Source organism: Vicia villosa, unplaced genomic scaffold (genome assembly GCF_029867415.1).
Source record: "Vicia villosa cultivar HV-30 ecotype Madison, WI unplaced genomic scaffold, Vvil1.0 ctg.001425F_1_1, whole genome shotgun sequence".
NCBI lineage: Eukaryota > Viridiplantae > Streptophyta > Magnoliopsida > Fabales > Fabaceae > Vicia > Vicia villosa.
In genome coordinates, this window is record NW_026705615.1 from 186,432 (window position 1) to 207,171 (window position 20,740).

Genomic DNA, 20,740 nt, shown 5'->3' on the forward strand with positions numbered 1-20,740 from the left:
AATAAACATTAAAATTAAATGGAGAAGTTATTGGAATAATTCATTCTCTCTTTCTACCTTAAGGCTTGGTCAAAGTTTCAACTCTCACAATATTAGCCCACTAATAGGTCGACACGTGGCAATTGAGGTTTAAAGGAAAAAAAGTGCAAGCCACTGAACACGTGAACCACTTGTTTCTCATCTTTTTTTTTATCATTAACTGAATAATATGATATAGATAATCTTACACCAGTATGTTATTTTTTAGAAAACAAATACAGAGAGAAATTGACAGTACCATACATCCTTATCTATATTCATATCTCATTTAAAACAAAAATAAATAAATCATTTAAAAAAAATAATAAAGGCAACAATCGGCAAAAAAAAATGAAAAGTGGCTGACCGGAGAAGCTTCACGCGACGACGTGGCTGCGGCGATCTGAGGCTTCGTGGAGTTGTGAGTTTGATAAAGATTCGATGGTTTGAATCTGCGAAGGTGAAGGATATGGTGATGCCGCTGTGATTCGGTGATGTGATTGATCGGGGAATTCTTGGCCATGACCGGTGCGAGGCGTTTTTCTGTCGATTTCGTGGCTGGTGGCTTCGCGGCGGGCGGTGCTTCAAGATTTCGTCCGGGTCGCGGTGGTCGAAACATGATGTGTTGTTGCGATTTTGTTCTCCCTTTTATCTTTTTGTTGGTGATGGCAGCCGCTGATCTTAGCTTATTTCAATTTCCATCTTTTTGTTTCTGCAAAGTAAATAAACAATAGAAATTGAAACGGACAGAGTGGACTTGTGTTGTGATTTAATAGTGGTTTGAATTTGTGAAAGTTACAAGTTAATGATAATAGTTAAAGTTAACATGATGTTAAATAAACTATGGCATGATGTTAGAAACAAAATTTTGAAATCTAACATGACGTTGTTATATACATGGAGAACGTAAATAAACTAGTGAAGGTCAGTGATGCAAGAGTAACTAAATAAAAGAAAATTAGTAATACCAATTGTTAAGTAAAAAAAATTAAATCAACAGTAGTCAAATGGTTAAAACATAACGAACAATATCAAAATAAAATCGAAGGTAAACGGCAAAGAGGCCTCATATGAAAATCATTGGCCAAAAGAAATAATTTTAAGAAAAAAAGTTTTTTTTGAAAGTGTGTAAAAGAAGTTTGTAAACTTATGAATGAGAGAGAGTTAGAAAATAATGAGAATTGTTGGGAAATTGTTGGTGAAGAATGAGTATGAGAGGTGCCTTTTTATAGACTGAAAATTAGGTCAAAATAATCCTAAAAAGGAAAAGATCCAACCCAGAGGCCCATGGACCTTCCTTGATGCGTCCAGGTGCAAAAAAAGATTAAAAAAAAATAGTTAAAAAACTAACAAAGTGCACCTGACGGGATTCGTACCTGTGACCTTCTATTTACAAGCATTTCATTCTTACCAATTTTGCTATGTTATTTATTTGAAATAAAAAGCCAATTGAAAGTATATGAAGCATCGGCTAGCATTTTCTATTTATTAAAATATAAGCAATTTAAGAGTAAACTACTATATTTTTAAAATAGACTTTAAATCAAATATTTATAAAATTCAGGATGTCAATGTAAATGAACCCGATATTTTATAAAATCCAATTTTTTGAAATAGTTTTAAAATTTCGAAAAGTGTGGGCAAATTTTGGGGTATGACAGCTGCCTCTGTTCAATCTTCTTAAACCTGAGGATATAGATTGGCTTGTGTGCCAGTCGGAATCTGAAGGTCGAAGAGGATTGAAAACTAGAATACCAAGAAATTTACCCTTGCTGATGCAGGGACTTTTTCCGTAGATGGGCTTAAAGATGCCATCCAGGCAAAGTATTGTTGGAGATGGGCTTAAAGATGCCACCTGCCTTGATAGGTTGATAGTCGGAATGAGTCGTACGTTAGACTGTATTTGAAAAGATATACTTAGGATAAGTCGTACGTTAGACTGAATCCACTGTATTGATAAATGTCAAGGTAAGTCGTACGTTAGGCTGTTCTTTAGGAAGAGTCATACGTTAGACTAAGTCCAATTGCATCGATAGATGTCTGGAAAGTCGTACGTTAGGCTGTAGGATGGGTCGTACGTTAGACCGAATCCAATTTGCATTGATAAATATCTGGATAAGTAAGTCGTATGTTAGACAGTACTTTAGGACGAGTCATACGTTAGACTGGGTCCGATTGCATTGATAAATGTCTGGATAAGCCGTACGTTAGGTTGTAGGATAGGTCATATGTTAGACCAGGTCCCCTGTGTTGATAGTTGTCAGAATACACTGTACGTCAGGTTGTATCCTAGGATGAGTCGTACGCTAGACTGGATCCTTTGTATTGAGGAGTACCAGAATGAGCCGTACGTTAGGTTGTATCTGAGCTTGATGTATTGAGAAGTGTTTGTTGGAGATTGATCGTGCCGGCACCGTTCGTAATAACGGAATTATATCTTAGAAAGATAATCGTGTCTACACCGTTCGTAGTAATAGAATTAGATCTTGGAATAGTGATCGTGTCAGCACCGTTCGTAGTAACTGAATTAGATCTTGGAAAGATGATCGTGTCTACACCGTTCGTGATGATAGAATTAGATCTTTGAAGGATGATCATGTCTACACCGTTCGTGATGATAGAATTAGATCTTGGAAAGATGATCGTGTCAGCATCGTTTGTGGTATTTGAATTAGACCTTGGAAGGATGATCGTGTCTACACCGTTCATGATGATAGAATTAGATCTTGGAAAGATGGTCGTGTCAGCACCGTTCGTGGTAACTGAATTAGACCTTAGAAGGATGATCGTGTCTACACCGTTCGTGATGATAGAATTAGATCTTGGAAAGATGGTCGTGTCAGTACCGTGTATAGTAACTGATTTAGATCTCAAAATGTTGATCGTCTCAGCACCTTTTGGGGTAACCAATTTAGATCTTATAATGGTCGTCTTCATCGTTTGTATTGATGAATTTAGATCTTGGATTGTTGATTGTCTCGGCACCTTGTGGGGTTACCAATTTAGATCTTGTAATGTCGATCGTCTCAGCACCTTGTGTAGTAACTAATTTAGATCTTAAGAAGATGATTATCTCTGAACTATCTCTGGAGAATACCCGGAACTAAGTATCGGAATTAAATCTTTGTCTTGATTATCTCTGAACTATCTCTGGAGAATACCCAAAACTAAGTATCAGAATTAAATCTTTGTCTTGATTATCTCTGAACTATCTCTAGAGAATACCCGGAACTAAGTATCAGAATTAAATCTTTGTCTTGATTATCTCTGAAATATCTCTAGAGAATACCTGGAACTAAGTATCAGAATTAAATCTTTGTCTTGATTATCTCTGAACTATCTCTGGAGAATGCCCGGAACTAAGTATCAGAATTAAATCTTTGTCTTGATTATCTCTGAACTATCTCTGGAGAATATCCGAAACTAAGTATCAGAATTAAATCTTTGTCTTGATTATCTCTGAACTATCTCTGGAGAATACCCGGAACTAAGTATCTAAATTAAATCTCTGTCTTGAATGGGTGTCAAAATTAAATAGTCGACTTGATTATCTCTGCACTATATCTAGAAGGTAATGTTCACTTGATTTGTAGGAATAGACTGAAAAAGCAACAATAGTTTTATGCAATGTCGTGATGCATGTATTGTAATGTTTAATTTTTGAAATGAATGAGAGTGTTATGCATATGCCATGAGGCGTATGTATGTTATGTGTGTGCCATAAGGCGTATGATGTATGATTGCAAAATGTTGTTAATGATGATAGTAGATTATAGTAGCGTCTGGCGGGGAAAATAAATCACTGTCTGTTGTGGAGAATACAGAGTACAGGTCTTCCTTTTAGTAGGAACTCCCGCTTCATGCTTGAGGATGCTTAGTTGGGGATTTTTGGCTTCTGCTTAGGGATGAGAGCCATTTGAATGATTGATCTTGATGTACCCTGAGTTGGGATAAGAGAGATGGATAACTGACCAAGTTTCCACTGTGAGTTCTAACTTTACTGAGAATAGTGAGTTTGAATAAACCTTGTTGGAGAAGAAGATTGTATCGGAGAGCCTGTAGTGTTGGGGAGTCAAGTTTTTGTTGGGAAGATATTACTTGAAGATAACTCCTCGAGGATTACTCTGTGGGGATATTGTTATGAAAACAACTATGTGGGTAAGACCCCTTGAGATTTCAATTTTCATTGCCCCCATGTCACTTGCTGTTGGAAAACATTTTCTTAACCATATGTGGCCCTTTGCATGGGGAAGTCTATCTTCCCCTGGAGTCGATAACCTGGTATACTTGATTCTTGAGATTACTGGAATTAGAACTTCGGAGGAGATATTGATTTGGTTTTGAGCACCCCTAGTCCGAAGGAAAGAAAAGGTGGGGTAAGGAATTACATTGCCATGAACGCCTACACTTGTTGGGTGAAGAAAAGAGCAAGGGAGTTTCAAATGCCTTATGATTATGAAAAACCCATGTTCCCTGTGGTATCTCAACTACCCAGCATTCCCATTGACACTATGGAAGAATACCAAGATACTTTGGCCAAGATGAGGTTAGAGAAAGACGCTTGGGAAGACAAGTTTCGTAAGACTGATGTGGAAAATAGAAAGTTGAAGAAACGTGTGAAAGATCACGAAGAAACTCTCTATTATCAAGATGGATGGCTCATGAGTAAAGATGAGAAGATCTGTCGGAAATACGCTGCAATCTGGAGGTACATCAAAGAAAGCAAGACAAAGCTTGAAGGTTCAACAAGCAACGCTCCAACTCTTGACGATTGGAAGAATGTTGTTGACAAGCTAAGGACCGAAAAGGCCGAGTTGAAAGCTTACTATGGGAAAGAAATCATGAAGCTCAAGCTGCATAACACATTTGGCTCTTCATCTGACGAGGATGCTTAGGATTGCATAGCTTTTATTTATCATTTGCTTCTGTAGGAGCTACGCTCCAATGTTGTAACATTTTCCCATTATTTCAATAAGATAACAGTTTTTGTACGAATGTTTGCAAGGAAATAATCTTTAAAATATTTGGAAAAAATCATAAACTTCTTTTTGCATATATTGTAACACCCCTAATTCAATACTAAACAAATAAGGCATATATTTGCATAAATCAGAGTAAAGAAGCATGCATCTCACGAGGGCGTTACACACATTTCAAAATATAACAATTATTTTATCTTTAAACATGCAATGGTCATTTCCAAATAACACGGGATTTAAAACAACATGCAAAACCACAGCGGAATAATCATCTCATCAAATAAATGGTAAAAATAGGATGATTCCCATACATCATCCACCCTGTCTCAACATCTTGGCTCAAGGCCACACATTAACCAAAATAACATAATCAAATACGAATACAATATGAGTAAACAAATATCTCATAATATCGAGTCATAAAACATAAAACCCAACTCCCATGTGTTACATATGACCAGAGCACAAGTGACTACTTAGTCACGACACCCTACTAGAGATCTAAATCTCGATGCTAAGACTCCTTCGAAGCATCACTATCCACGAAACCTGCACGTTACCAACAAAGGATAACATTCAAACAGAAGGGTGAGAATTGTAATGCCCCAGACTGCTTTCGGGATGATCGACTGACCCCACAAACCAACACGGGTCTTTTCAACATGCTTTGACCTCACTCGCACGCTTTCCGGGAAACTTCCCAGAAGGTCACCCATCCCAATACTACTCCAAGTCAAGCACGCTTAACTGTGGAGTTCTTATTGAACGGGCTCCCGAAAAGAAGATGCATCTTGTTGGTATAGGTAGTACCCATCAATCCTTATAAGCTTTCCTTCAACCATGCACTCTCATACCTGCACGGCCTCAGGATTCCTCTCATTCCGATGTGGCGACCACCCTAGCCCCAATTGGCCCCAGGTGTTCCATGCGGTGCAACCACCCCTCGCCTTCTTCGGCCTCGGGTGTTACATGCCCACCAGCTTCCGCATGGTTCGTCCTCGAACCACATCGTACTGGGAGAGGTCTGGCTTTGATACCATTTGTAACGCCCCGGACTGCTTTCGGGATGATAGACTGACCCCACAAACCAACACGGGTCTTTTCAGCATGCTTTGACCTCACTCGCATGCTTTCCGGGAAACTTCCCAGAAGGTCACCCATCCCAATACTACTCCAAGTCAAGCACGCTTAACTGTGGAGTTCTTACGGAACAGGCTCCCGAAAAGAAGATGCATCTTGTTGGTATAGGTAGTACCTATCAATCCTTATAAGACATCTTTCAACCATGCAGTCTCATCCCTGCACAGCCTCCGGATCCCTCTCATTCCGATGTGGCAACCACCCTAGCCCCCATTGGCCTCAGGTGTTCCATGCGGTGCAACCACCCCTCGCCTTCTTCGGCCTCGGGTGTTACATGCCCACCAGCTTCCGCATGGTTCGTCCTCGAACCACATCGTACTGGGAGAGGTATGGCTCTGATACCATTTGTAATGCCCCAGACTGCTTTCGGGATGATCGACTGACCCCACAAACCAACACGGGTCTTTTCAACATGCTTTGACCTCACTCGCACGCTTTCCGGGAAACTTCCCAGAAGGTCACCCATCCCAATACTACTCCAAGTCAAGCACGCTTAACTGTGGAGTTCTTATTGAACGGGCTCCCGAAAACAAGATGCATCTTCTTTTCGGGAGCCCGTTCAATAAGAACTTCACAGTTAAGCGTGCTTGACTTGGAGTAGTATTGGGATGGGTGACCTTCTGGGAAGTTTCCCGGAAAGCGTGCGAGTGAGGTCAAAGCATGCTGAAAAGACCCGTGTTGGTTTGTGGGGTCAGTCGATCATCCCGAAAGCAGTCCGGGGCGTTACAAATGGTATCAGAGCCATACCTCTCCCAGTACGATGTGGTTCGAGGACGAACCATGCGGAAGCTGGTGGGCATGTAACACCCGAGGCCGAAGAAGGCGAGGGGTGGTTGCACCGCATGGAACACCTGAGGCCAATGGGGGCTAGGGTGGTTGCCACATCGGAATGAGAGGGATCCGGAGGCTGTGCAGGGATGAGACTGCATGGTTGAAAGATGTCTTATAAGGATTGATAGGTACTACCTATACCAACAAGATGCATCTTCTTTTCGGGAGCCTGTTCCGTAAGAACTCCACAGTTAAGCGTGCTTGACTTGGAGTAGTATTGGGATGGGTGACCTTCTGGGAAGTTTCCCGGAAAGCATGCGAGTGAGGTCAAAGCATGCTGAAAAGACCCGTGTTGGTTTGTGGGGTCAGTCTATCATCCCGAAAGCAGTCTGGGGCGTTACAAGAATTCAACTTATTATAGAAAACATAATATGGGAAATGTAAAACACAACAAGAATACATTTCAAGAATTCATCACTCTTCACATGAACATGCATCATATGCAAATAATCAAGATTCACATATTCATGTCATACAACTTAGCTCATTCAATTCCACATAATCCAACATGATTTCTAAACAATGTATATAATCATGTTTCACCAACATGTAGATTCTAAGTACATATCCCTTTCGACAACATTCACGAAGTAACAATTGTATTCAAACATAATCATATTCTAAATATACAACTTATCATCACATAATCACATATACATGTTTTTCCCAAATATATAGACATGTATAAGATTCACCGATGTATTACAAGTATGAACATATATCACCAAATGCACATATTCATCTCTATCCTATTTCACAAAACATCATAGAATATATTTACATCATTGGAATCGGGTCATTAATATTACAAGTATACACGTAATCACCTCTCTTACCTCATGTATCATCATCAATCAAACATGATTCACATATCCACACATATATACATATATCATTAGTACATATGAATTAACATCTACATCACATATGTTTCAATCACATATATCACATTCATTACACAACAACTATCCATATCAATGAATCACAAATCCACATATATATATATATATATATATATATATATCCACCAACATCATTCCACACAATTCATATCACATAAATCACACCAATAACAACATTTCACACCAACACGTGCGACTCAAGTGTGACTCAATGCAATATATGTGACGTGATGCATGTGGTACCGAATTGTGAACCCAAGGTTTCACCGCTTTCCGATTCAATATCTAGAATCCAAGTCACGCTTCCGATCTGGACAAGACCAAAGCCCACAAAAATGTAGACATATAGTCTACCGCTTCCGATTCACTCTAGAATCTAAGCCTCGCTTTTGTTTCAAAGCAAACCACCTTTGTTTCAAGGCACACCATGATATGAATGTATGTACAATGTTAACAAACATATGCAATTAAGATCATCTCTACCATCTTAATATTTAGCATATCACAATAATTCACTCTATGAATTATCCATATTATTGTACACCACATTCTTATCACATAAGCATTATTCACATATAATAGTCAACACACAATTCCAATCTACATTCCAATTAACACTAGTAATTAACACTATCATATGCTAACTCGCCATTTGTCAATTTTATATGGTTTACTCACTTTCATATTAAACCAACAAGACATTTAGTATTTTATCATCTAGCTATTTCTAATTTCAATTTTAGGACCATAATAGGAATACAATCCAATTACTATCTTTATTAGGAATATATTATCATACAAGGTTCATCCATAACATACACACATAGGTAATGTTATTCCCAATTATCATCCTAATTAATCAAACAAGTTCCAATCCATTTTAATCTATCATATAGACAATTATTTAAGCTTCAATATGCTTCAAACGGCACCTAAAAAGGAGTTACGGATCAAAAGTTATGATATTTTAAAGTTTGGAAAATTCTGCCTACAGCAGGGTCCGCTCAGCGGCCAGAGTCCCCGCTTAGCGGCCGTGCGATTATGCAGAAAAACTCAGCAACATACAGAACTGCGAAATCACACACCCACCACTCCAAATCACTCCCAAACATCAATAAACATCAAATACAACCAGTATTCATAATTATTGAACAACATATATCATCAAAATCATGTTTAATCATGTAAATCCATAGAAATAGCATAGAAATTAGGGTTCATACATTTCTCATGAAATAGCAAAGAATGAAGAGATTCACACAACACAAACATTACCCAATTATAGATTCTACAAGAACTTGTATTCAAACCCTTACCTCTACTCTTAAATCCACCCTCTTCAAGAAATCTACAATTCCTCTTCTCTTGTTCTTTCTCCTCTCTTCTCTTCTCTTCTTTTCCTCAAATTGTGTTATCTCTAAAACCCTAGTTTTCCTCTTCTTACTATATTTCTCTTAATGGGCTTAGTTATGTTATTACCCACCCATCCAATTATTAATTAGGCCCAATACATAGTATACTACTAATATCCTAATTATATCCTAATTATATCATAAAACACAAATATGCATATAATTAGATATTTCAATTAATTAGTAATTCCACATAATAATTAAATAAACAATTAATTAATAAAACACACAAATAAGCTAATAAATAAAATATCTAATAAAATCGGGCTGTTACATATATCATTCTGCATATCGAGTCTGTTGTCTAGAGTCTCATCTTTTGGATTTTCCTCCATTAGATTGACAAGTTGTCGCGCCTCAAAGTTTCTCGACTGCGCTCGCAATCAGATCACAGATACAATACTCGTTCAAGCAAAAGAAGAGTAATGGAAAGCTCTGAACAAGAGAATATTGAGCTCCGTGGTACAGTGACCATCCTTCAAGAAAAGTTGGAAAGTCTCACCACTCTGGTTGACTCCTTAGTGGCTGCACAGAATCAGCCGCCATCACATGTCAGTCAAGCTACAGTGATATCTGAGATCACTACTCCAGTCTCTACAGTTGCATTCAACATTCCATCTTTCTCCATGCCAGAAGGTTGGGGCACGCCTTTCAGCTTCGGTACAGGTTTTCGCCATAATTTCTCTGGGATTCCAACATCCACAACTGAAGCGCCTGCTGCACAAAGTTCAGTGTTCACTCCAAATCAGGGGGTAACCTTTTCTCAAGTCACTATGTCGGTTTCTCAACCCATTATGACGGTTGCTACTCCTATGGTTCACACTGTTCCTTACAGAGAGAATGAGATTTATCTTGATCCAGGTGATAGCACAAATCAGCGTAACCGCGTGGAAGATCTCCAAGAACAGTTCAACAAGATTCAACTGGAAGTCAAATCTATTCATGGGAAAGATTTGTTTGGGAAGAATGCCCAGGAGCTCTGCCTAGTTCCTAGTGTACAAATACCAGCTAAATTCAAGGTCCCTGACTTTGAGAAATACAAAGGTAGTTCTTGTCCACAAAGCCACCTCGTGATGTATGCTAGGAAGATGTCTACCTATGCAGATAATCATCAGTTGCTCATCCATTACTTTCAAGACAGTCTGACTGGTGCCGCACTGAAGTGGTACACAGGATTGGATAGCACTAACATTCGAACTTTCAACGACATGGGCGAGGCCTTTGTCTGACAATACAAATACAACTCGGATATGGCTCCAGACAGAGATCAGCTACGATCCATGGCCCAAAAAGACCATGAAGCTTTCAAAGAATATGCCCAATGATGGAGAGAAACTGCTGCTCAGATTAATCGACCGTTAAAAGAGAAAGAGATGACAAAGATCTTCTTGAATACTCTTGGCCCGTTTTATTATGAACGCATGATTGCTAGTGCTCCAAGTGATTTCACCGAAATGGTAAACATGGTGATGCGTCTAGAAGAAGGAGTCTGAACTGGACGTCTAACTAAAGAAGGTGGATCTTCAAGCGGAACCAAAAAGTTCGGAAGTGGTTTCCAAAAGAAGAAAGAACAAAGTGTTGACATGGTATCCCAAGGGAGGCCAAGAGGAAATGTCAATCGTCAACAACAGGTAGCTGCTATCGCGCCAGCCGTTAATACAGCACCGAATCCGGGATTTACCCCGCAGTTTCAACAACAACAGCCTCGACAACAGGCTCAACAGTTTAACAACAATCAGAATCGTGTGCAAAGAGCTACACAGTTTGATCCGATTCCAATGACCTACACAGAGTTGTACCCTGCCTTGATTGAAAGAGGTCTTATTCAAACCAAAGCACCACCACCAGTACCTGAGAAACTCCCATGGTGGTACAAAGCTAAGGTCTCATGCCCTTATCATCAAGGAGCACCTGGCCATGATCTTGAGCATTGCATAGCTTTGAAATATGAAGTTCAGAGGTTGGTTAGATCTAATCTCCTCTCTTTCAGAAATTTGAATCCAAATGTGCAAGCAAATCCGCTGCCCAATCACGGACGGCATGCTGTAAATCTAGTACAAGAAGGCCCTGGCCAATACCGAATCTATGACATCAATTTCTCAGGAGAAAATTTGGTACAAATGCACGCTACTCTCTGTCAAAGGCAGGATTTTCGCCAACATCACTATGGTTCCTGTAGCATATGTTGCGTAGATCCTCACGGATGTTCGACTGTGAGAAGAGATCTTCAAGTTTTGCTAGATGATGGTACTATTCAGATCTTCAGAAATAGGAATGAAGATGAAGTTAACATGATAGGATGTTATCCGCATGAGCTTTTAGTCTCAGATATCAACTCGGAAATGCCTAAATTTAACGTCATCGTTCCTCATTTCAACATGCCTGAGCGCATAGAAGTTACCTACAACAAACCAAGGGTTCCTGTTGCTCCTTTGATCATTTGTCTACCTGGACCCGTTCCTTATGACTCTGACAAAGTAGTTCCCTACAACTACAACACAACAATGATAAAGAATGGACAAGAAGTTCCTTTACCTACTCTTTCATCTGTCGTAAACATCGCTGATGTGAGTCGAGTAACAAGAAGTGGACGTGTGTACACTCCATTGCCTCCAAAGCAGCCTATTGCTCCTGCAACCAGGCAAAATCCTGTTGATACATCGGTAGGGAATCCTGTGGAAACTCCTATCAGTAATACAAACACTGATGTTGGCCAATCCAGTGGAACCAATGTCAATCCTGACTTTGATGAAATCTTGAAACATATCAAAAGAAGCGAATACAAGATTATGGATCAGCTTATGCAGACTCCTTCAAAGATCTTAATACTTTCATTGCTTTTAAACTCAGAAGCCCATAGGGAAGCCCTGATGAGAGTATTAGATCAAGCTTTTATGGATCATGATGTGACTGTTGACCATTTTGATGGGATAATAGCCAACATAACAGCTTGCAACAGTTTAAGCTTCTGTGATGAAGAACTCCTCGAGGAGGGCAGAAATCATAATCTTGCTCTGCACATTTCTATGAACTGTCAGTTAGACTCTTTGTCTAATGTGCTGGTCGACACCGGATCTTCCTTGAATGTGATGCCAAAGACAACTCTTGCTCGCTTGTCTTACCAAGGAATGCCTATGAAGTTCAGTGGTGTAGTAGTCAAAGCATTTGATGGATCGCAAAAATCTGTTATCGGAGAAGTCAACCTTCCCATGACAATTGGTCCACATACATTTCAAATCACTTTCCAGGTCATGGACATTCAAGCTGCTTATAATTGTCTGTTGGGACGACCATGGATTCAAGAAGCAGGGGCAGTAACGTCTACTCTCCATCAAAAGTTAAAATTTGTAACAAATGGAAAATTGGTAATAATAAGTGGGGAGCAAGCCTTGATCGTGAGCCATTTATCCAATTTCTCTTTCATAAGTGCTGATAATGTGGAAGGAACGCAGTTCCAAGGTCTCTCTTTAGAAGACGAATCTTCCAAAAAGAAAGCATCAATCTCTTCTTACAAAGAGGCAGTGAAAGTAGTAAAAGATGGAACTACCACTGGCTGGGGGCAAGTTGTGATCCCTACAAAGAATGAAACCAGAGCAGGACTCGGATGTTCACCGATGTTCTGGAATTGCACCAAGAAGGATGAAACCTTTCGTCCGATCAAAGAAACATTCCTTAGTGGAGGGTTCCTTAACCCGATTCCTCAAGAGGTTAATGTCCTTATCGAAGAATGTATCGAAGAAGGTCTCTCTGATCCTGAAGAAGAATGGAAATGTTATCTCAATGACTCGGGATACATATCTCAGGAAGAACCATATGCACCGTTTTATCCTCCTTCAGAGAAACCCAGAGGCAAAGTCAAAACAAGTGCTAAAGAAACTCCGCCTGTTCCTGCAGAGGTTTGGGACACCTTGGGAGAACCAAGTGGCATGTTTGATTATATGGTGAAATATACTGCACCTGAAAGTTCAAAGATTTCGATTGAAGACATCCAACCAACTGGATGGGGAGATCCCTTTGAATATAACAGTCAACTAGAAGAGGCCTTCAAGCACTCTCAATTTTCACAGCAACCTGAAATTACTGAATATTTCAGCTTCAACGCATCTACCAAGGTTAATAACTCTGAAGACGTTTATTATCACATAAATGCCATTTTTGAAGATGAAGGGGAAGATGGCCCCGCAGTTGACTTGGAAAGTGTCTCTGACAATGAGTCTCTTCATCCTGAAGATTGGGAATTACATCCTGAAGATCCTAAAGATTGTGACTCATCTTATGCTCTTCAAGAAGTAGAAGTAGACCGTCTCAACTCTACAAAGAACAAGGTTGACAAACCAGGACCTTCAAATCCTGCTCGACCAGCGATCAATGTCATCACTGAAGAAGATTCTGAGAAAGATTTTCCTGAATACATAATACACAGAGGAGTTCGTTGCTACTAGAAAGCTGTCGACATTCCGAATGTTGTTCGCCGCTCAAAGTAATCACCTCGCTGTTATTTTGACCTCCTGCCTGGCCCAAAGCAGAGAGATGTTTTATAGAGCTTTGCATTTAAATGTTTTTTTTCTGCCCAAATAACTTTGTGTATATGGCTTTGTTTTTAAAAGTTTCCCTCTTTGTCTCGCCCAAGACAAATGAGTTTGTGTTTAGGGCTTTGTTTCAAAAATGAATCATAAATAAAGTGTCATTTTGAATTCCCTACGCTATGTTAATCCTAAATAAAGTGTCATTTCTGGAAATGGTAATCCTAAAAAACCAAAAAAAAAAAACTTTTTCAAAAAAAAATCTGCATACACTCTTGCATTCATAGTTTTTTCTGAAATAAGCATAAATCATATGTGCATATTTACTATTGATAAACCCATTGAATGCAATAACCCTATGCCCTCTCCCAACTTTGAGTTTCCTGTGTTCGAAGCCGAAGAAGAGGAAGAAGAAGAGATCCCAGACGAGATCTCTCGATTACTTAAGCACGAGGAAAGAGCCATTCTGCCTCACAAAGAGCCTTTAGAAATGATCAACTTGGGTTCTGAAGAAGACAAAAAAGAAGTGACCATTGGATCGCTGCTTGATGCTGATATCAAGAGCAAGCTGATAGATCTTCTCAAAGAATATGTTGACGTGTTTGCTTGGTCCTACCAAGACATGCCTGGGTTGGATACCAATATTGTTCAACATTACTTGCCATTAAAGCCAGAATGTCCGCCAGTTAAGCAGAAATTGCGAAGGACTCACCCTGATATGGCTAACAAGATCAAAATGGAAGTTCAAAAGCAACTCGATGTAGGTTTTCTTGTCACCTCTGAGTATCCTCAATGGTTGGCCAACATAGTGCCAGTTCCGAAGAAAGATGGCAAAGTCATAATGTGTGTTGACTACCGCGACTTGAACAAAGCCAGTCCAAAAGATGACTTTCCATTACCACATATTGACATGCTGGTTGATAACATCGCTAAGTTAAACGTCTTTTCCTTCATGGACGGGTTCTCCGGTCATAATCAGATCAAGATGGCTCCCGAAGACATGGAGAAGACATATTTCATCACCCCATGGGGTACCTTTTGCTACAAAGTGATGCCGTTTGGATTAAAGAATGCAGGCGCAACTTACCAAAGGGAAATGACTACTCTCTTTCATGACATGATGCATAAAGAAATTGAAGTTTATGTGGACGACATGATAGCCAAGTCCAGGCACAGAAGAAGAACATATTGAATACCTTTTGAAGTTGTTTCAACGACTAAGGAAATATCAGCTTCGCTTGAATCCTAACAAATGTATTTTGGGGTTAGGTCTGGAAAACTCTTGGGCTTCATTGTCAGCCAAAGAGGTATTGAAGTAGATCCCGACAAAGTCAGAGCTATTCAAGAGATGCCTGCACCAAAAACTGAAAAAGCAAGTAAGAGGATTTCTCGGACGATTGAACTATGTCTCCAGATTTATCACTCAAATGACTGCTACTTGTGGGCCAATTTTCAAGCTTCTCCGCAAAGATCAAGGGGTTGTATGGACTGAAGATTGCCAGAAAGCATTCGACAGTATCAAGGAATACGTGTTAGAACCACCAATATTGATTCCTCCAGTTGAAGGAAGACCATTAATCATGTACCTTACCGTGTTGGAAGAATCCATGGGTTGTGTGCTTGGACAGCAAGATGAAACCGGTAAGAAGGAGCATGCCATCTATTACTTGAGTAAGAAATTCACAGATTGTGAGTCTCGTTACTCCATGCTCGAAAAAACATGTTGCGCTTTGGCTTGGGCTTCAAAACATCTCCGCCAATACATGATCAACAATACCACTTGGTTAATCTCCAAAATGGATCCGATCAAGTACGTCTTTGAAAAACCTGCCTTAACAGGAAGGATTGCCCGATGGCAAATGCTGTTATCCGAGTATGACATCAAGTACCGTGCTCAAAAAGCGGTCAAAGGAAGCATTCTCGCCGATCACTTGGCGCATTAGCCAATTAATGAATATCAATCTCTCAAGTTTGACTTTCCTGACGAAGATGTCATGTACTTGAAGATGAAAGATTGTGACGAACCGTTACCTAAAGAAGGTCTTGATCCTGGATCAAGATGGGGCCTAATTTTCGATGGAGCAGTTAACGCTTTTGGCAATGGAATTGGGGCAGTCATCATCACTCCGAAGGGTACTCATATCCCGTTCTCCGCCAGATTACTATTTGATTGCACCAACAATATCGCGGAATATGAAGCTTGTATCATGGGTCTCGAAGAAGCCATTGACCTAAGAATCAAGATCCTCGACATATATGGAGATTCAGCTCTCGTGATCAACCAAATCAGAGACAAGTGGGAAACTTACCACCCTGGCTTGATTCCTTACAGAGATTATGCAAGACGTCTGTTGACTTTCTTCAACAAGGTTGAATTGCATCACATACCTCGAGATCAGAATCGAATGGCAGACGCCTTGGCTACTCTATCTTCCATGTTCAAAGTCAATCATTAGAACGATATGCCTAAAGTCAGAATTATGCGCCTTGAAAGGCCCGCTTATGTGTTTGCAACTGAAGCAGTCATCGATGATAAATCGTGGTTCCACGACATCAAACGCTTCCTTCAAACTCAAGAGCACCCACTTGGGGCATCAAACAAAGATAAGAAAACTCTAAGGAGACTTTCTGGCAGTTTCTTCCTAAACGGAGATGTGCTATACAAAAGAAACTTTGACATGGTTTTGCTCAGATGCGTGGACAGACACGAAGCAGACATGTTAATGCATGAAGGGTCCTTTGGAACTCATTCAAATGGGCATGCAATGTCCAAGAAGATATTAAGAGCAGGATACTATTGGTTGACAATGGAATCTGATTGTTATAAACACGTGAAGAGATGTCACAAGTGCCAGATCTACGCAGATAAGATCCATGTGCCACCGACTCTACTCAACGTTCTCTCATCTCCATGGCCTTTTTCCATGTGGGGTATCGACATGATCGGAATGATCGAACCGAAAGCTTCAAACGGTCATCGTTTCATCTTGGTGGCTATTGATTACTTCACCAAATGGGTCGAAGCAGCATCTTACGCCAACGTTACAAGACAAGTGGTTGTGAGATTTATCAAGAATCACATTATCTGTCGCTACGGCATTCCCAGCAAGATCATTACTAACAATGGTTCGAACTTGAACAACAAAATGATGAAAGAATTGTGTGAGGAATTCAAGATTGAGCATCATAATTCTTCTCCTTACAGACCGAAAATGAATGGCGCCGTTGAAGCCGCTAACAAGAACATTAAGAAGATCGTCCAGAAAATGGCCGTCACTTACAAAGACTGGCACGAAATGCTGCCATTTGCTTTACATGGGTACCGTACTTTAGTGCGTACTTCAACAGGGGCAACCCCCTTCTCCTTAGTATACGGCATGGAAGCTGTGCTCCCCGTAGAAGTTGAGATCCCATCAATGAGAGTCCTCATGGAGACTAAGTTATCAGAGGTTGAATGGTGTCAAAGCAGATACGATCAGTTGAACTTAATCGAAGAAAAACGAATGACTGCTCTATGCCATGGACAGTTATACCAAGCAAGGATGAAACAAGCCTTCAACAAAAAGGTTCGACCTCGTGAATTTCAAGAAGGCGACCTCATGCTTAAAAAGATCTTGTCTTTTCAACCAGATTCTAGGGGAAAATGGCCTCCTAAATACGAAGGCCCGTATGTTGTCAAAAGAACATTTTCTGGCGGCGCCATGACTCTTGCAACCATGGATGGTGATGAACTCCCACATCCTGTGAATGTTGATGCAGTCAAGAAATACTTTGTCTAAAAAAGACAAAAGAACAGCTCGGTAAGTCGAAAACCCGCAAAGGGCGACTAAGGCAAAAATGAGCGTCTCGGTGGACTGAAAACCCGAAAGGGCGGTCCAGGCAAAAATTAGAGACAATAAACAGAAAAAATTTATCCTGGTAGATTGAAAACCTGAAAGGGCAATCTAGGCAAAAATTAAGGATTTATGACAAAGTAACTGCATCAGTCCGTACTTCGTCACCTGAAGAGTCTTTTTCATCAAAGGATCTCCGGTCAAATAATCGCCAATCTGAAGCAACAAGCACAGTTGGAACTCAAAGTTGTTAGGGAGAATAGTGGTTATTGCTTTCAATGTAGCCTTTTCCGCATATTTACCATTTCCAACTTTTGTAAATACTCTGTGGAATCACGCCTTTAGCTGATTACCATCCTATTAAATAAATTTGAGCCTTGTGCCCATTTGTTTGCAATTCTTGATTTCTTCTAGCTTGCAAAATGACGCTTTAATTGTGTTATTCACTTTTGAAAGAAAAAAAGAAAAAATAAGTTTTAAATGAATTTACTTTTCCTTTGTTTTCAAAATAAAAGCGAAACTTTCCTTTGAGTTGTGAACAACAGAAGGAACATCAACAGCTATCTCCATAGGATGAACCAAAGATTATCCTTCAGAACTGTTCTTTTCCTCAAAAGAGATGATGAGACAACGGTATTTTTATCCCAAAAAAAGAATTCATGAACCAATTACCCCTCGTGGTAGAAAAAGTTCTTTTATCCCCAGTGAAGAAGATCTTTCATCTCCAGTGAAGAAATTCTTCCATCCCTGTAAGAAAAGATGCTTGTCTTCCCCACAGAGGTCTAAAGCACGCAACACCATTCATTACCCGTGTTATCTGCACCGCGTTGAAGAACATTTGTCGAGTATCTGGTTGTATTGCGACTTCGGTCCTTCTCCAGTATACATTTCTTTGTCTGTCAGTATCGTCAGCATGCATGCTACATTCATGACATTCATCATTCATACATACTTGCATCCTTTATGCATTCTTGCATTTTTCAAATGTTTGCTTTAAAATCACTTGTCTAGGATGTAACTATCTCCAAAAGGAAACAGGTACGGGCGTGTCATCTCTCCAAGTAGGTTGTCACCCATAAGCAGAAAGAACGTTTTCTTTCTCCAGTTCCCCACTGAGATCATTCCTCGTGGAAGAAGGTTGCTTTAGTTTCCTCCTCTCAAAACAAAGGAGAAAATCCCCATTCGAGTTCATTCCTCATTGGGTACAAACTCTTGTTTGACCGTTTCTTTCCAAATTCATTCATGGATAGAACCTTGTCTTTACCAGAAATTCAAATTCCGATTCCCCAAACAGAGTCGTGAAAAACAGACAATAAGCAATATCCTCATCATCCGAGCAGCTTATGTCTCTTTCAAAAGATTTTTCCTCTCTAGGAAATCAATCATGAAGACCATGTGACAATCAGGGCCTTATTACTGTTCACAAGGCTGAATAACCAGTAATTTCCCTAGCAAAGTCTCCAGGATCATTTTATCACTCGGCTGATAATTGATCATGTCTTCAAAACCGCTATCACGAGGCTGGTATTCGGTAACCTTTTGTTCTGGTTATATTACTTTATCATGTCTATCACAATGCTGATAGTCAGTAATATTAACCAAACCTTTGAAACTCTTGTTACCATGTCAAGTCTATCACCATGCAGATAGTCGGTAATATAGTTTCATGCCCTTCACCTTCGCATTATTTAACAAGTCTATCACCGTGCTGATAGTCGGTAATGACGATAGGTAAGCTTTTCTTACAAAGCTATCATTCCCCGGTGAAGCATACACTTGCTTTCCCGAAAAGAAAAAAAACGGATTCTCTTCCTAAAAGGGATTGAGACATCCTTCCCGATCTCTTGTCCCCAGTGGAGTCAGTTCTTGATATCCCCTCGGTAAAGATATCTTTGCATCATTCGCAATTTTGGTATCTTAGGTCCAAAATTCGCGTCTTCTGATATTTAAGTCTCTTCCACCCTATCAAAACGAAGATTTTCAATCTTCATATCTCAGGTTGAAGAAACTTAAATAGGGGCATCTGTCATACCCCAATTTTTGACCTAAGATACCACCTCATATCATTTGCATGTGCATCTGTAGCAACCTGCCCTAAAAATTTAATTATTAGAGTCGCCACCTATTCTACCAAGGCGAATAGGAAACCTACGCAGTTAAGAGATCAGGGTAAGATACTATATTCAGGTCGAGGGAAGGTGTTAGGCACCCCCAACCCTTTCCTAAAGGCTAATATTTCAAAGATAAGGGTTTCATGGCAAGGTTTATAAAGAAGGGTAACAGACAGAATTTAATTATATTGACATGATTAGAATTTGAAGGAAGGGGACTCGCCTTGTTGCCAAGTGCCTACGTATCTCCTTATGGAGAATCAGAGTCAACGTAGTTCGGGCAAGGGTTGTACGCCCTTAGGATTAGAATTTGATTTGATAGGGTTTGAAGGCTTTTTGAGTGGCCTATCGTAGTTTTGAATAAGGATGAAAATCCGTAGTTTGATTTGAAGTGTTTTGAATGTTTTGGATTTGGGAAGTGTTTTAGGATTTGGGCGTACAACCCTGATTTTAATATGTTACCGTTAGTTGCGATAATCAATAGGTTTGATTACCAAGGCTAACGGATTGAAGGGAGGATTGCTAACCACTATAATCGATAGATTCGATTATCACGAATAGCAAATGTGTGTGTTTTAATTATCGTTACTCCTCATAATCGATAGATTCGACTACAAATAATAACGAATTTTGATAAAGGGAAAATGCTAATCATCATAACCAATAAGATGGTTACAACCTTTTAGCAAAATAAGTTTATTATTTTTTTATTAGATTAATGATGCGGAAAATAAAATTTAAATTCTAAGATAATAAAATATTTTGGTGTTTTTTTTTTAATATTTCTATTGTTTTTTTGTATTTTCTTTATAACTTAAAAGAAGACATGTCATATTTGTTTATCAATGAGAAACTATCTAAATAAATGGAGATCCTAATTAAAACTAACCTAAGAGTGCTATAACATTAATCAAATAACCATTGACTAGAATTAGAGAAAAAAACATTTTTACCTTACTAACTAAATCAAATAAATAAGAATAAAAAAAAA